Source organism: Aythya marila (assembly GCF_965140915.1).
Source record: "Aythya marila genome assembly, chromosome: 7".
Lineage (NCBI taxonomy): Eukaryota > Metazoa > Chordata > Aves > Anseriformes > Anatidae > Aythya > Aythya marila.
Genome location: NC_139048.1, coordinates 21237319 through 21255021, shown reverse-complemented (window position 1 = coordinate 21255021; position 17703 = coordinate 21237319).

The following is a 17703-nucleotide window of genomic DNA, read 5'->3' as shown; positions in this document are numbered from 1 at the left end:
CTTTTCAGAATAAATTATACCTGCAAAATCTAATTACTTAGTAGTTCTTGAAGTGCTCAGCACTATTTGCATGCTATAATTATCCAAATCACTTTAGAGAGGGAAAACAATATTCTTCTGTCTCAACAGCGTTTACTTATGTGTTGATTTCTGAATTTGAAGGGAGAGGGGGAATTTGAGCATTTGTGTCTGTTTGCCTGTTATCTGCATTTTTCTTGGAAAAATCAAAGTTAAATGCAGTGCCTTTCTCCAAGCTTACTTGGACTTAATGTCACAACTTGTTTACCTCCTTGCCCTGTTGGCAGACTCTTTGAAGTCACGGTTTTGGAAATTGGAATAAGAAAACTATACCAGTGCCAAAAACCGATGTGACATTTTAGTAAAGAAACATGTCTTCCTGAAGGAAATACCAGCATCTTTGTGTAGTTTCAAGGCAAAACAGTTTTGGAAATTCTTTTGTCATCAGGGAAATTTTTCCTCTGTTTCTCTAGGATTTCATCAGTATACATGTATACTGGTACTGGAGAAATTGTTTGGATTTTCAAGTAGGATGATGTAGAACAGCACTTGTCTTCATGGTATGTGTTCTTCTGCTTGCACAGCTGGAGTAGTCTCTGGTACAGCCAGAAGTTTCTCTGGAGAGAATTCCTGTGACATGAGCGGCTGTTGCAGCCTCAGACTACAACACGAGACTGGAGAAAAGGGTATTTTAATGGCCACAGTCAGTCCTGTTTTCTTGTGCTGTGTAAGCTTCTTATTTGGGAATTGCCCACGGAATGAAGTAACAGGAAAATGTGTTTGCTGGTACTGTCTGGCTTCTGGATGCAGCCAGGATGCCAGCATTGAAAGATTTGTGTTCAGAGTGATGTGGGTTTTGTGTCACTCAGCTGCATATATAGCTGTTATGTTTTGGTCAGAAATACAACTCTGCCTAGTAGCAGACCAAATCAGGTAGAATTGCTGGGCAAAATATCAGCATGCATCTTTGAAATGGCATAAAATTGCAAGATGTACTAATAAAAAGCAACAATGCCTGTTACTTAAGTAACTGGGAGATAAATTTCCGCACCTTGTGTGTTTGCACTTTATACAGGGTCTGCCTCTTTTAGGAAGCACGATGACATAGCTTGCTTACTCAGCTCCTCCAGACTCTTTGAAGTGAGGTGAAGAAAAATGCAGGGAAAAACACAGAACAACTTGTGTGGTATTCTTATTCTGGTAGTAGTCGATAAGGGGGCTTGGGATTCTCTTTCAGCTCACTTATTTTACATTTCTGAAGCTTTGAACTTGTACCACCCCATTTTTTTTCCACTGGCTGCCTTCCAGTATCACTTCATTTTCTGCTTTTATGGGGTTCTGTCCTCCTCCTTGCCCTTAGTTTTATGACAGAGTTGTAGCTGATCATTCTGTTAGTTTAGGTTTATGCTTGTTGCTACCAGGGTCCATATACTTGAACTTCATTTCATCCTTCCTTTATTGTCTTTCTGCATTGGTGAGCTGCTAGTTGGCAACAGGGAGAATGGTTAATAAAGGCAGAAACTTTGCTTGGGGTCCCTGTCTGGTTACCTCATTGAAAAATTCGTTCTTTGCCTGAGTCAACTCCTTGTTATTCTTCGTCCCTAGAAATCAATTGACAATTAATTCCTTGTCTTAGCTTTTATACCTTTTTGTTTGCTAGTTAGCTTTTTTTCTTCTCCAAGAAGGGCTTTTGGCTAGGGATGCCTCATTCCTACTGGCCAAGCTGTATCAATTGTGACCTAAAGAAGTACCTAGAGAAAGATTATAAAAACCAAGGCAAGTCTGGAATGTTTCTTCCATTGTGTCTTCTTGTTGTTTGATTTTTAATCTTTCCAATGGGCAGTAGTTTAGGGATATCCTGAACTGAAACCTGCATCTAGACAGTAACTTGCAGTTGTTTCTGATGGGCATGTGCTCCATTAACAAGCCTAATCTTTTTGATGCAAATGGTGTTTTTCCCTAATCACCTTTCTGTGGTAGGGAATTCCACAATTTGTGATGTATCGTCAAGTTGTTTCTTTATACTTGTTTTTAAGCCTGTTACCTCATGACTTCTTTACTTCGCAGATTATTGTGAAATAATGCAGAACCACTTGTAATTTTATAGGACGGGAATCAGGAAAACAGATCTAATTCTTTTCATTTATTTTGCTATATATTTTTTGTCTCTGTTTGAATATTTCTGGGTTGCGGTGGCAAGAATTATGAGAGAGCCAACCTTTAGAAGTGTAGTGGCTTTATGCACAAAATACTTGTTAATTTTCTGTGCTCCAGGAAGGTCTCCATAAGGTCTGTATACAGGACTGTGTGATCTATGGTCTTTGATGCAGACACGTTTTCGCATGTTTATCAAAAGTGTTCGACTGCAGCCTTGTTCTCTGTGGGGGAGGCCAGCCCTTACTGGGAGTAAATTTGTGCCTAATGATCCCGCAGCGCTCTGTGGGGTGGCGCAGCTTTTTAGGTTGCTGGTGGAAGGTGGTTTTAGCGAGACAGTATGTTGTCTAAGTTCTTCTGTCTTTGCCCTGGCTCCAGATTAATTCTTGCTGTGCCCAATTAAGCAGGGATAACAAACATCTGTGTCTGCAGAAGTAATAACACTGGCAAAAGTTGTTTACTCAGTAAAATATAAGCACATTTTTCAATAGAGCTATGGACACGATCTAATTTTCATAAATGCAATCAGTTTAAACTTTGCAGTTTCAAAGTATCCAGCTTTTAAGTTGCCAAACTGTTGACTCATCTAAGGGGAAGTAAATACAAATGAGAGCAGGTTGGCACCTTCGGTTCCTTGCTAAGCGCAGGCTCTTGCATAAGACAGGAGTATGCACTTTGTCATTTTGCTTCGTAATGCCTTTAGGTTCAGCTTATCTGTTCAAAGAACAAGTATGGGTGGGTTGATATTATGGAAAAGATGACAGCACTTAAAATTTTAGAGGAATGAGAACTGGGCCAATACAGCGTTAGTTTCCACTGTGTCTTTATTACCTCAGCTTCCATTCCAGCTTTCACTGTAAAATTGTGCCCTGCTGTTATGCAGGCTGAAATCCGATGGAATGAGAATCGGCTGCTTTCTATGGCACTGCTACATTGTTTGTTGGGATGGACGTTCAGAAACAAGGCTTTCCCCGGCGAGCTGGTGTCTGAGGATTTACTTGTCATCTTTGCTATGTAAGTAGGCAGTGTTCCTTTTACTGTTTGAAATTTCAAAGTAATTGAGATGAGCTCATTTCTCGGCATATTTTTCACCTTTTGGTTTTGTACCGTAATTCTGTTTTGAGTCTTTCAGTCCAGTGATTACAACAAATTTTCCTTTGGTAAGGTGCTACAGGTAGGCAGAACGGATGAACACAGAGGCTTGGCTTGTCAGAGGATGTTAGTGCTGAACCAGGAATAGATTTCAGGCGTTCTGGCTGTTCCAGTGCTGTTACATCCCCGGTTCAGTGAGAACAGCATCCAGATCTTGCGCTGTCTGCCTTCTTACAGAAATAGTTCTAAAATCTGTTAATTTCTTCTTGTGGGGAAGAATGAAGTTCTTGGAGGATGTGCGAAGTAACATAATGAAACTGCATTACAATGAGTTCTTATGAGTTAGCAGATAATTCTGCTAACGTCTCTTAAGAGCATATCTATACACAAGACAAGATTAGATTTAATTCAGAAGCTGACCTGCATATTTCAGTCTTTTCAAGGTATAGATTAATTAGCAGTGACTACTTCTTGTTATGGGTTGTGACTGCATAGACAGGATGAAACTAAGCTACAACCAAGTGTAATCAAGCATTGTGAATACAGCTGAATACAGATAGTAGTACCCATTCCATTCCTGTTAGAGAGTTGTTAAACTAAATGTGTATTTGGACTGAATTACAGTGCTGTTATGAATACAGCAGAGAAGCTAATTGTGAAGTAGATAGTGAACGAGATAGGAAAGAGCTCTTATGTTTTTCCAAGTTAAAAGATAATGTTAGGAGCCTGCATCGGTGTCTTTTTTGTTATTGTTATTTTTAATGGATGGAAATAGCTGTGACATGAAGCAGCAGTGGAACTCAGATCTGCAGATATGCCTCTTACCACGTTAATTTTCCTCAACACATTATGTTCTTGAGTTCCCGGTTGAAATTATTATGTTATGGAAGTAATAGAAATTCATCTATTTCATTTAGAAGAAAATCTAAACTGGTTGTTATTTAGTGTCACTTTCAAAATGTACTGAATGCCAGCCTAGTGCAAATTGGCCAGTACAGTGCTATCTAACAGTGATTAGTGTTCGATGTTGCTAGCAGGATCCATAAAAAGAACAGTTTCATTTGTAACATTCCTACTGGTTTCCAATACATTCATTTTTTTTTTTCTAGTGTGCCTCTAGCGCAAAAGAAAAAAACAACACACCAAATACCTCTAAAATCCTATCAGTGAAAGCCTGAATACTTGTCCTTATAACATTGCTTCATCTGTCAAAATGTGGTTAGCTGTAAATCAGTGAACAGTTGCAATGTAAATCGTTTTTGGTTAGCATATTATCCAAAACTTCCCTTGAGCATCTATGCTCAGTTCACTAGTAGTTTATACTAACACATTTTGCTTCTCAGCATAATTGGACTAGAAGTGCATTAGTCAGTTCACACACTTGAGCTGATGGTCAGTGTCATGTTAAGTCATGATAAATCACTGTTTTAGCATCATTCTTATGTGGTGGGCAAAACAGTACGTCTGGAATGGCTTTTTCCCTCTTTAAAAGCATCAGTATTTGTACTATTATCTAGATTAAATGAGATAATTCTCAAAAGTTAAATACTAAATTACCATCTTAACCTACACAGGTAGTTTTTTTCAGTCTTTTTCTTTTAATGTTAAACTTGTTAGATTCTCTGCTTTTTATGAATTATTATCATAAAATTATACAGTGTGCCAGATGAACTTTGGACACCCGTTAGGGGATTTACTTAATGTTGAGATGCTTTTGTTATCCTAACCATTTTTATTAATTTACAACTGTATAAAGCTATCATACTTATTTTGTTATGTATGGCTAGATAGGAGATTTTTTTTCAGTGAGGGGAACAACTAGAAGGTTATGAGTGTGCTTAGTGTACACAGAAGATAACAAACAGTTTTCTGTTTTGTGTAATCATTGTATAACTCTTGTGAAAAGGAAATAAACAATTTGGGTGCATGATAAATACCCTACAGTACGCTTAGGAGAACGTAGGTATTAGTCATCTGGCAAAAATCAGCAGAGCTGCACCAGAGCTGCTGCTGTCTTTAAACTTTTTCTTCTTCTTGCTCTTTGTTGCTTTTTTAAAATAATGAAATCAAACATTTAAATCTTAAGTTGCCACATACCCATGTTCTATAATAAGACTCTATTATTATGTAGTTAGATTTTGGGCAATGACAGCAAGTTACATTTCTAAATGCAGTGGTGTAACAACGTAGGAATGTACTGAAGGCGCTCTGGTTTTGTGCACTGGGCTGTCAGAATAAATACATTGCTACAGCCAGAGTATCTGAAGTATCATCAGTGTCGGGTTGTAATCTGGTTTGTATTTGCAATCCTTTCTTTAGTATGTGTGTATGTGAATAAAGCCTGGCTGTGGGTGCCTAGTTAGGTGTACAGGGATGTTCTATGCACACAAGCTATGCTGCAAATGGTCTGCTAATTGGGCTGCCCTGTAATTGGGCTGGTGTGGCTGCAGCTCTGGATTGCAGAGCTCTGGTTCTGTTAGTTTCACTGCCTTAATGCAGACTTTCTCTGGATGGCCTTTGAACTAACAATTGCCACCTGGGCTGGAAGTACCTGCTGCTTGCTAAACCTTTGTGTGGGGCCTGTGCTGCCTGCAGACAGCTCTGCAGCACTGGTGCTTCGTGAGCAATCCTTGCCACTCGGTGTTCCTAGCTGCCTAAATATGCATGCCTCCAATGTGACTTTTATTATTATTTTTTTTGATAGGCAGCATAGTCATGTAAGATGAATGTGAGGCATGTACCATGAACGTGTTCTCAAAACATTAGCAGAAGAGGAACAGAAGTGAACAGCAGTTAGCACACGGAGAAAATAAAAAGCACAGAGGATGTTTAAGATGGATGGCAAGTCTGAAGCTAGCCTTCTGCATACTTCTTAGTATTTGGGTAGGTTGCTAGGTTGTACCTGATGAAATTTATCCTTTGACGTATTAAAAAAACAAACAAACAAAACACACCACCCACCACCAAAAACATCCAAAAATCCCAACCCTCTTCCCCCCCTCAGTGCCCAGAGCTCCTAGTACCACTAGCTGTTATCTGAGATGCTGGAAGATTTGAAAATGAACAGGGCAGGCAGGGAAGGAGGAGACAGGAGATCACAGATTATTCTGTCTTCGGTGTTTTGAACAAATCCTTGTGCAGAATTCTTGCACGCATTATCAGGCTTTGAGAGACAGCAAGAACATGAGTCACAACCACCACAAATATAGGAGGAGCAGATAGTTGTGCCAGTTTAATTTTCTTCTGTAACATGATAAGATCCGTGAATTGACGAGAAAAGAGCAAACATTAGTATTTTAATGTTTGTGAGGTCTCTGACACTGTTTCATGCAATAATCTTATAAAGAAGTGAAGAAACACGTCCTGAAAGGAAGTATGGTAGGGTAGGTGCGAGATGTGGGTGACTGTGCCCGGTGGGTGGTTATTAATGATCGTCTGCCAGAATGAAATGGCTGTATTGAATGCAGATCCAGCACGGTCTGCTGGGTCTGTTCTCGTTCTGGTTCACTTCAGTGTTTTTGTTAATGACCTTGGTGATAGGATAGAAAGCGATTGTGTTTGCAAAATTCTTTCACTAAAAATGCCCCTGAACTTGAAGGGGGTACAGATGTATAGAATACAAGTTTCCGAGTCAAAACCTGTTTGGAGGAAATTGAGAAAATCTTAGGAAATAAATAGAGGCAATTTGAAATTCTATGGAAATCATGAAATATGCAAAAATAGAGCAAGGAATAATTAAATAGAAGACAACTCTCCACGATTCCTACTATTATAAGAGGACAAATGTCACATGAGGAGGGCTAAAAATAAGAACAGCCTGTAAAACATAGGAAATAAGCTTTTTATCTCAGAGAAGACCTCAGTTGAAGTATTGCATCTAGTTTGGGCAAACCCTTTGAGAAAATTCATTTCAGCTAAAAAGAAGCTGAGTAGTCAAATGACTTGAGGTCTGGAAAATGGGGCCAGAAAGGAAAGACAGAAATAATGAGAGTGGGGAAGAGAGAAGTATGCAAGCCCCAGGAAGAGAACTGCAGAGTGTTGGTGTGTATATATATACTGTGTGTGTGTATAACATGCACCCTAGATATGGATGTTTCTTGATTATTTTTTCATATTAGTGATTTAAAAAAATATTTTGTAAATGGAGATGACGTACCCTGAGTCAGTATCCACCTAAGAAGGCTGTAGTGCAGCCAGCCTGCCTGCTGCCGGTCTAACGCTTTGAAAGTCTCCCAAGTCAGTAGCCTTCATCTTGTTTGTGTTGGTACCTCATTCTGTAAATACAAGGTATGCCATACAAGATTTTCAGCTCACTATTCCTACATTATGCCCTTGACAGGCATAGTTAATAGTTTTTTGTTTTTGTTTCTTCCTCATTTTCATAATGACTTCAGTTGTCAGTCCAGCACTTTGGGGACTCAACGTGTTATTATCATAAGAAAACGAGGAGTGTACTGTAGGTAATTGTTTTGTTTATGACAACTTTCCCAATATCCATTGTATATTTCTCCACTGAGAAATGAGCGCAGCCTCAGTTACCTGAGGCTGTAACATGTGTTGTTAGCATCCTTCAAGTCTGTATTTGCATTATTATACCCTAGAACACACTTCTTTAATCATCACGGTTGGAAATTACCTTGCTTTGCAATTTTAGTTCCTATTTCCTCAAAGAGGAATAAGCGATTGCATGAGTCAAAGCCAACAGCCTGTGTGCAGCATAGCAAGCCAAACCTGAATTCTGTGCCTAAGAGTGGAATTTGTGTCAGCTTCAAGCAATCTTTAATGGAGGTTTTTGTTTAAGTAAATATGAAGGAAATTCCATCATTTCAGTGTTTCTTCTCTCTAATAACTTACTATGTACTGCTTTCAGTTTACATTTTTGCCATTTTCATTTATGCTATTATTACTACGTTGCCATTTTGAGATGTTTCTGTGTGGGAATGTGGAAGTTCAGACAGCTGGACAAGAGGTGATGAGCAGCCTTTAAATCACAGAATTTCTAGGTTGGAAGAGACCTCCAAGATCACCAAGTCCAACCTCTGACATAACACTAACCAATCCTCCACTAAACCGTATCACTAAGCTCTACATCTAAATGTCTTTTAAAGACCTCCAGGGATGGTGACTCCACCACTTCCCTGGGCAGCCCATTCTAATGCCTAACAACAAGGGAGGTGTCTGACAGGGAAGCTTTAGGGGCCCAGCATCTTGCAACATCCTATAATGTTTTTCCTTCTTCCCATATCTCGCTTTTCAAGCTGGATGTTTGTGTTCATGTTATCTGCAAAGGAAGTTATAACTAGTATTGATTATTTAAATATGTTCATCAGTGGCTTTCAAATTTCCAGACAAATATGTGGGGAAAAACTCACAAGCTTGTGCTTGTCCAAGCTCTGGTCATATTTAAATGGTATGCTTTTGAACCATGAAAACCAGCTTACTTTTAAGTCTTACTTTAAAAGTCTTACTTTAAATTAAAAATTTAGAGCTGCTTGTATGAATCTAGCAAGTGATGTAGATACCTGGTGTGTGTGTGATCATTACTGTGGTGGAATGCAAGGTAACACCGTTTATTGCTGATGAACACTCGGTGATAAAAATTATCTTTGAAAAGTAAGCCAAAAAATGCTTAAGTCTCTGAGAATGCCAATAGTGTGTGCCGCTGGTATTGGAAGGATGAGACAACTATGTAGGAGGAATGTATAATAAGGATATACCATACTACAGAAAATGCAAGATGTTGCAACCTCATTAAGCAGCTCTAAGCAGCACCGATGCTTCTGGGTGTGTGGTGGAAAAACAGGGCTAATGGAGGGGCTCGCAACGGCAGCGAAGGGTTGGTGCTGTGGTGAAGTTGTTCCCTGTGTTTCTGCCTCCCAAGCACCTAACCTAAGGGTAGGTTTCCATGCTTAATGTGCATTTTGGTGGATCAGTGAGGATATGAGATGGACAGAAAGGCTAGTTGGTCAGAAAAAATGTAGCACTTATTAAAGGAAAAAAAAAAAAAAAAGACTTAATGAGCAAATTCTTCTCCAGAACTCAGAATCCTTGCCAGTGTGAAAGAACAAATACAGTATTAATTGGATCCCAGCCTCTAGTTCATTAAGCTGTATTTTGGAGATAGAACAAGAAATAATTTAAGCGTTTGAGTAGTGTGGGACACACACATGGGAAACCCCATGCTTTCACATTACCATGAAGACCTAAATGAGAAGCATAATTGCATGTTGCATCTCACCTATTGCTTTTGAAAGCAGGAAGAAATGTTTGTTTTAGCAATAGGTAGGTCAGAAAACTCAGGGCTTTCTTTTCAAGAGCTGGAATGCGGGTGCCTTAAATCATTTAGTTTTTCATGGAGTTGGACTTCTACCTCACTTTGCTGCTTTAGAAAATCTCCCGAGTGAGCGCAGACCATCTGCCTTATTGTTTGTGGTGCAGCATGTTGCACTTTCTGTGCTTAACTTGAGGAGAAGAAGGTAATTATTGACTTACAACTGACCAACTAAAGTTCCTCACATCTCTTTGTTTGGTACAGGCAGGCTGCTGCCCACGTTGGGATGCTGGGCTGGGTTGTTGGAGGTTCTTTTCAAATTTTCAATTTTTCTTTCTCTTTCTAGAGTTACAGCATTAAGATACATGATAGAAGCTTTGTTTGTAAGCATAAGTTAAAGTATGGTGTTATGAAGTCTCTGTTAGTACAATTACAATCCAAAAACACAATTTAGTGATGGCACAAAAAACTCTTGTTTAAGCAATGGACTTCTGAATAAAATAGAGGAGGGCCAATGCTTAGCAGAGCAGTGGGTGCTGATACACTTCCAAAATGAGTTGGGGCTTATCTTTGTTGTAAGTTCATTGTTTGAAAACACTGTAGGTGATTGATGTAAAAAATGGAGGCTAATGAGTAAGCCCTGTGCAAATTGTTTAAATACTTGGAGTTTTCTAGTGCTGCCTGCTTTCTGCAGTACAGACCACAGTGCTAACCTCTACAGTTCTGTTACCCCTCAGCAGTATTTCCGTGCAAGGATTTTGATGTGCATAAGCATGGACTATGAGACAGATACACCCATTTTCGGTGTAAAGTGGAGTTTGAACTCTCTCCTTGCAATAAAAGTAAATGTAACGTCTTATGTTAGAAACCTGGTAGCTGGCACTCTGAAATGGCATCTAATTTATTTAGGCTGATGACAGTTGGGGAAAAAATAAATCAATGTTCTTTACATAAAATTAGACTAAGGTGTATCTAGAACTGATTTGGTCGTGATCTCGCTGTGCAAAACAGAGCTGAACTGCAATTTTAATTATTAAGATTTTAATACTAAGATTGCCAGTGGAAAGCTGTGTTGGATTAGAATACGTGTAATGTTGGTTTTATTTAATAGCTGGTTCTAGGGGAAAGCAACAGGAAGGCAACACAATGGTCTGGGTAAGCAGGAGCACTGCAAACACGCTGCAGACAATAGCTGAGCTGTCAGCGGTGAGGAGCCGACTTCCAGGCTCCAACCCGAGCGGCGCAGCCGACTGGGAGGGTGGGAGCTCGGTGATCAAAAGGACACCAGACAGGATGGGTAACAATCAACTGAGGTGCTGGTGGTGTTTTTGTTTTTTTGACATTTAAAAGTGATTAAAATGTATTTAAAAATGTATTTTCATTGAGGCTGAAAAATACGTTAATGTATTTAAATACATTTTGGACTACATTATCTGCAGAGGCCCCTTCCAACCTTGGCCGTTCTGTGTAAGTTCCACATTGAATGCTGTCGATAATTAAGGTAACTTATTCTAAACATACTTTAAAATAAAACCTCGCTGCTTGTTTGCCACTAGTGTTTTAGACAGTGAGATGCTGAATTGAAACCAGTACTACCAAATTACCAGCCCAGCTTTTGACAAGCGTTGTTTCTTGTAATTACAGTGTAGATGTAACAGTTTGATTGTGCCGTGCTGTTTCTCAGCTTAGAATGAAAGATGGAAAAGCAACTAAGGAAACTTTCTTGACTGTTTGAGTAATAGCTTGGAGAGCTGAGGATGATACCTCCTAGTTGTAAAAGCGTTTAACATTTAGTGTTTACAAACAATATCTAGTTAACTCAGATGCTTTAACTACTTAAAAAAATAATTAGAGCATTATCATATGACTTCTGTCCATGTACAGTCTGAAATCAGTAAGTCTGGGCAATTCTATTATTAGCAGACAGGGATGACCTGTTCTGTAAATTCTACTTTAGAATTTCCCACACGTACCAATATTCCCATATTTTTTAGAAAAATCTGAGCATGAAAAAATGTTTAGACCTCTAAGTGCCTACAAATGTCAGGGGAAAAAAAAATGAATAATAGCTGTAAGGGGAAAAAGAGTTGAATGCCACGGGGGTACTTTACTAGGTGTATCTCTTCGCTGCACCTTCCCTGTTCCCAAGGCAAGGAGCCAGGTTTCGATGCGGGGCTGTGGTGCAGAGTCCCGAGGCGTGACCCCGCAGAGCCTGTACCTGCCCCCCGCCCCGCGGCCCCTTTAAGGCGCGACCTTCCCGCGCCGGTCAGGTGCGCGCCGGTGACGTCATGCAGCAGGAGGCGGGGCTTGGGCTGCCGCTCCCGCGCTCAGCGCGCCGCGGGAAACGGCGGCGGCTGCGCACGTGGGTGCGGGGCGGCACGGCCCGGGGCGGCCGCGGTGAGTGCGGGAACGGGACCGGCACCGGGACGGGGGCACGGCCGGGGGCTGCCGGCGGCGGGGCGCGGGAGGTCCCCGTGTGGCTGCGGGTCCGCTGCAGCCTGGGTGGGTTTCCTCTGCGGCTGTGCTCGCTGCCGTATCGCCACTTTCCTTACAACCGCGCTTTATTATTTGCTAACGTTTATTATTTGGGCGTTTTTCCTTTTATCCACATCTCTACCTGTTCCTCCGTACCGCGTCGGTTGCGTTTGTTTGTTGGAGCTGTTGCTGAGTTAGCAGGTGTGCGCCAGGCACTGCCTTCGCTGCTGCTGCTGCTCGGGGTGGTAAATCGTGCGGTGTAGCTGCTGCCCTTGGTGGAGCTGCTGTTTGAAATACAGCTCACGGTACTTCGCCGAATGGAGGCGGTCCAAGATGCAGGAGTTTGGAGTACGAGGAGGGCTGTGAGGTGTTTTACAGCTGCCTCCCCCCCGTTGCCGATGGGAAGCTGGTAGGCTGTTGCTGGAGGAGGTGATGTCTGTGCCCTCCACCAGCTAGGTGGGAATGCACAAGCTCACGCAGAACTCCCACCAAGGGAATCTTCCCGTGCCCAGGAACTGCATTTGCTAGTTAAAGGCAAAGAATTGACAATGGCCTTTGTTGTGGCGTTTGCTTTTTCAATAAGGGTAGCATGAACATCGAAATCTCTTTTTTAAAGGTTCATTTAGTCTCCATGCTAATCAGACTCATACTTACGTCTTTCATTTCTGACCTCACGTGTTCACTTTTCACTAGATATGTTTAAATTGCTGGAAATGAATACTAGAAAAAAATCTGCTCAGGGGAAATATTGGATGAAGATAAGTCTGGCAGAAGGACCTCTCATTGTCTTATGTAGCAGAAGGATGTGACAAAGTGAAGCAAGGCTTTCACAGGTTTTTCTCTTGACTAGCTGAAGGTATCTCTGGTATTCTTATGCTAAAAATGTAGTCTGACTTCTCTTTAAGCCTTAAATTGAAAAGGCACAGGTCAGGTCCCAATCTCTTACCACATCTAATTTATTCCAAAGCAGACTTAGTTCATAAATATGCAGAGCAGGATTCTGGAGCAAGTCCTTATTAAAATAAAAATACTTTAATGTATGGCCATATGTAATTGTTGCAATACCTGCTATTTTTAGCTTTGGACGTATACCTAGGAATTCATCTTTCCTGCAGGTTTCTTTCAGCAGCTGCCTTGACAGTGTTTCAATCTAATCAGTATGCAACAGAAGATGTTTTTAGTGTCTATATTTAGCTGCTGATGTTCGTACTCTGCTTGGTATTCTGTATTGCTCTTTGCAGTGGGCATCCTGCATGGATAGATTGGCCTCATCCTGAGATCTACATTGTCCCAGTTGACTTGTATCAACAGTGGGCTTTCTAAGGGGCTAAGCATGTTAATTTGTCATGGTTTAAGGCCAATGGAGTCTTTTTATTTAGATATATTAATGCATACTTGTGATTTGTGTGCTCCTCACATCTGGGGAAGAGGAACCTCTGAGTGTCACGTTGCTTTAGTGTTTAATACTATTTTTTTTTATGCTACCTATGTAGAGAATACCTGTGTTCTGTCAGAAGCAGATTTGCAGTCTGAAGAGGTGATGCAATTTAGGTTGCCAGGCAAAGGTGAACAAGTAAGTCATGCAGGACATATGAGAGGATTAGCCTACAGAGTGAAATCTGGTCAATTACTTTTCAACCTGAAAATCTCCTTAACTGCTAAGTGTATTTTTTTTCACTACAGCACCTATTAGTGTGATGGATGTGACTTTCCATAGAAATTTGGCAAGTGGCTCATTGTTTTTTCTGGAAGCCCTTAGCCATTTCCCACCCTCCTTGAAAATGTTACTTTAAAGCTTGTTGATATTTCAGCATCTCAAGCCAATTTCATTTCACTAGCTGTGAAACAAACAGTAAAACTCATGTGTGGTTGTATATGCAGTTGGAAAAATCACTGGATTTTAAGCATCTGCAGAAGCTTTTGTAGGTGCATACAAATTGAAGAGATAGTGGCTGTTCTAATGAAACACATAGAAAACATTTCAAGATGGAAAGAAAGATAATGTAAATGCTGTTACTCCCCCTCTTTATAATAGCTCTTCTTTTTTTTTTTTATAGACGAATCAGTTTTACGAGTTGCAAATTACAGTTTGTTTTAAAATATTTATTCAGTGATTGGAGTGATTCCTGGAGTTGTATGTGTCGTTGACTTATTTTCAGCCCTTCAAATATTGCGTTATGGATTTGAATGCTTTGGGGAGTTCTGTGCCATACATCCTGACTGCGTGTCAGTCTGCCAAGGTTCAATTATAGGACAGACACTAAAAATAAGACACAGAGGAAAATAATTAGGGCAGGAAATGTAAAACGATCTAAGATAAAATTTTATGAGTCTGATTGCCTTCTTTGCAGCCACGTCTTTGTGATCTTCTCTTTTTCTGTTGTTAAAATAAGTGATACAAAATTAAACTAATAAAGCCGAGGAACTAAAATATCAAAGGGAACAAACATGGAGGGTTTGCTGGAAAGCTTACTTTCTTTTTTGGTGTCATACGGATGTAAGTTCCCAAAGTGAATCTTCCACCTCCAATCTGTCATCTCCTTTTTTGTGTCAAATAAGAGCCTGAAAAGCATCAGTTTGAGTTGATGGAAGTGCTGAAACAATCTTGCAGAGTCTTCTTTCATAAGACATTTTTGCAAGCCTCAGTCAAGGACCACACCGTTGCAAAGATCCTGGTGTATCAAAGTTGGGTGCCTCAGTTTCGGGTCACAAACTTATCTAAGAACTTGATGCTGGGAAAAGCAGATATGGCTTTATTGCTCCATTTACTCTGAACCAATGCCATGTGCGTGTTTTATGTGAGGAAAGGTATTTTCCAATTCCAGACCTAGTTAAACTGTATATTAATTCTTTTGTGTCTCAGGGTCTTATCTAAACCACGGGAAATTCCTTTTCCTATGAGATAACAAATTTTGTGCCATGTCTTTTAGGTTGTAAAACAGTGATTCTTGTCTGCTCCACCTGTGCAAGTGACAGGAGGCTTGTCTGCAGCTTTGGTGTGGCATAGACTCACGCTCACTGAAAGGATTTGCTTGTGTGTTGTTTAAAAAAAAAATAAAATAAAATTAATGGTTTGTTTGGTTAACAGGCATCTGTGAGCTAGTGTGTTGCTTCTTGTCGAAAAGACCTTTTACCATCTCTTTTTGATAGGATATTTATAAAATACTCTTTTGGCTCTGGTCCACGTACTGAAGTGGAAGTCGCAAAACCCAGGGTGGATTAAATGTAGCACGCTGCATTTTGCAGTCACTTGGATTAAGTGTGTAATGCAGTTGAGTTTTTTATTTGGTTTTGAGTGTAGTAGCAAGAAGAATGTAGTTATTTGTAGTATTTGTGGGGGTTCCTTGGTATCAAAAGGAGTGGTACTTTGGTTCCTGCATGTGTTTCTTTAACCTTTGAACTGTGGCTGTTTTGTGGCCTCCCATACCTCCCCGTGCTGCAGTTTGAGTTACTGTGGAGCACTGGGTAGGAGTTCCTAGACCTAAGGATTTGAAGGATCTGCCAACAGGGTCTGTTGGCTCAGAATGAGGTGCTCAGGCTTTCTCCTGGTATTTCTTTTTTTCTTTTGAGTCATCTGTCAAAAGGACGACTGGTCTCAATGAGGAGATCTCTGCCTTCAACGTATATATGAGAAAGAAGACAAGAGGAAAATATGAAGTATACGCAGACTGTTCTTAGGTTTAAAGTTGTAAATGGGCCAGCTTCATTAATCAAACGGTAAGCATCTGACAAGGAGTTGCAGTGATAGTGCTCTTGGTAGCCAAGGATTGGACTTGACATATCAAGGAATCCTTCCCGCTTCAGTGCTCCCAAGTAGATTTTTAAAGCTAGTTTAGGTTTTGGCTGAGACTACAGACGACGGTTTCTCAAACAACTTAGCTGGTACTACCTCTCTGAGGCATCCTGCACAGATACTGTGAGGTGACGTAGGGAGCACCGAGGAACAGATGTGACTGTACACAGGCCGGGGCCTGTATTTCCACCCACTCAGTGCTTTCCCTGACCTGGTTGTCTCCAGCCACTTGTACGCTTGTGTTGCCAGATGGGAACGGCTTGTGCAAGGATCAGAATGAGTGCTTGGGAGGCTGAAGGAAAGCGGAGGGCATAACAAATACGGCCACACCTTAGCCGCTCTCTGTATAACACGGTAGTCTTGAAGACTTTCTGATCGTTTGTTGAGAACTACCAAAGCAATAGTATGCTTGATTGTTCTTCAGAAAAACTGAGGAACAGCAGAAAAGCTTTTTGCTCATCTTGCAATTTACAAGTGACTTTAATAGCTCTAGGTAACCTGGTTTTAATAAAAGAATTGCTCAAAAGGCAAGGGAGAAAGCTGTATGGGTTTTTATCAGTGGCTCCGTTTGGCTTTAAGGCTATCTGAGAGAGTAAACCATGCTTTTTTTTTTTTTTTTTTTTTTTTTCCCCCCTCAGACAGTATTGAAACAGTTGTCCTGCCATGTGGAGAAGGTCAGCTGAGTACAGCATATGTGTTTGCCTAATATTTTTGAACACATTGCCCTGAAGTTCGTTCAACTGTTGTTAGATTTTGCAATGGCTTTTTTCCCTCGTCTTGAGAAATGCACCACTGATACGGCACCACCAGCTCCCCTGCCTCAACCAGCCCTCCTCCCACCCCAAATAAATAAATAAAGAATTCTTGGTGGTCGCTGCTTTGTGTCCACTTCACTGAATTAACCTTTTTGACCTCAGCATTTTTCAATGAAGGGGGCAATCAGACTTCCTAAAATTCCAGGGGATGCGTCCTGGAAGTCAACAAAACGTTGGCTTGCTTATAACAAGGAGGCTGGAAAAGATTAACCAGGGGGCTCATTTGCAGCAGTTGTTCTGAACTCATCTTTCCTGGAGAGCAGCTTGATGCTAACGTGATGCAGCTTTGCTGTGGCTGCTTCGGGAAGGGGCTGGGCTGGGCTGTGCTGGGTGCTCCCCTCCCTGCTCAGCTGGTGCCAGGCTGCTCGCCCTGCAGGTGGCTGGCAGCAGGCTCCCTGCTGGTGCACTGCCTGGAAGCAGTGGGAGCGTGAGGCCGGGAAGGTAAACAGCCTGACACCACCTGGTGTTTCCCACACTGCATGAAACCACCACACCTTAGTCTGTCGCTGACTGCTGTGCAGGCATCCGAACGCAGATTGAGGAGCAGCTTCGTTATCTGGGTAAGGGGGTCTGACTGCGGGCCGGTGCTTTCCATGTCTGCTTTCTGAATTCTGAGTGAACTAGCTGATGGAGGGGAAAAAAAAAATCTATCATTCCTTTAGTGTTTTTTTTTTTTTTCCAATTTTTTCTATACTAGCTTTTTCTGTAGACTGCTTAGCCTGAGCATAAGGGGATCAGAAGGGGCATGTGATGGGAATGGATCCACCCTGGTAGCAGCTGTCAGGTTGGCATAGCTGTATCACGAAAACATGCTGTGAACTACCTATGCAAGAAATTAGCACGTCTCCACAGTATCTTGACTGGTAGCAAAGATGATATGAGAAGTTGCCATAAAGTCGTCTTTCTCTGTCTCCGTCCCTGGTGGTTTGCTAGTCTCTGTTGGGTCAGTGAAGGCTGCTTACTGTAGGGCTGCTCTGTGTTCTGAACAACAGAAATCATAAAAGTAGTCCCCTTCGAAGCTTTATTTTCTAGTTATTTTTAACCCAGGATGTTCTCATGAAGCAGTTGGTAATGTGGTCCTACAC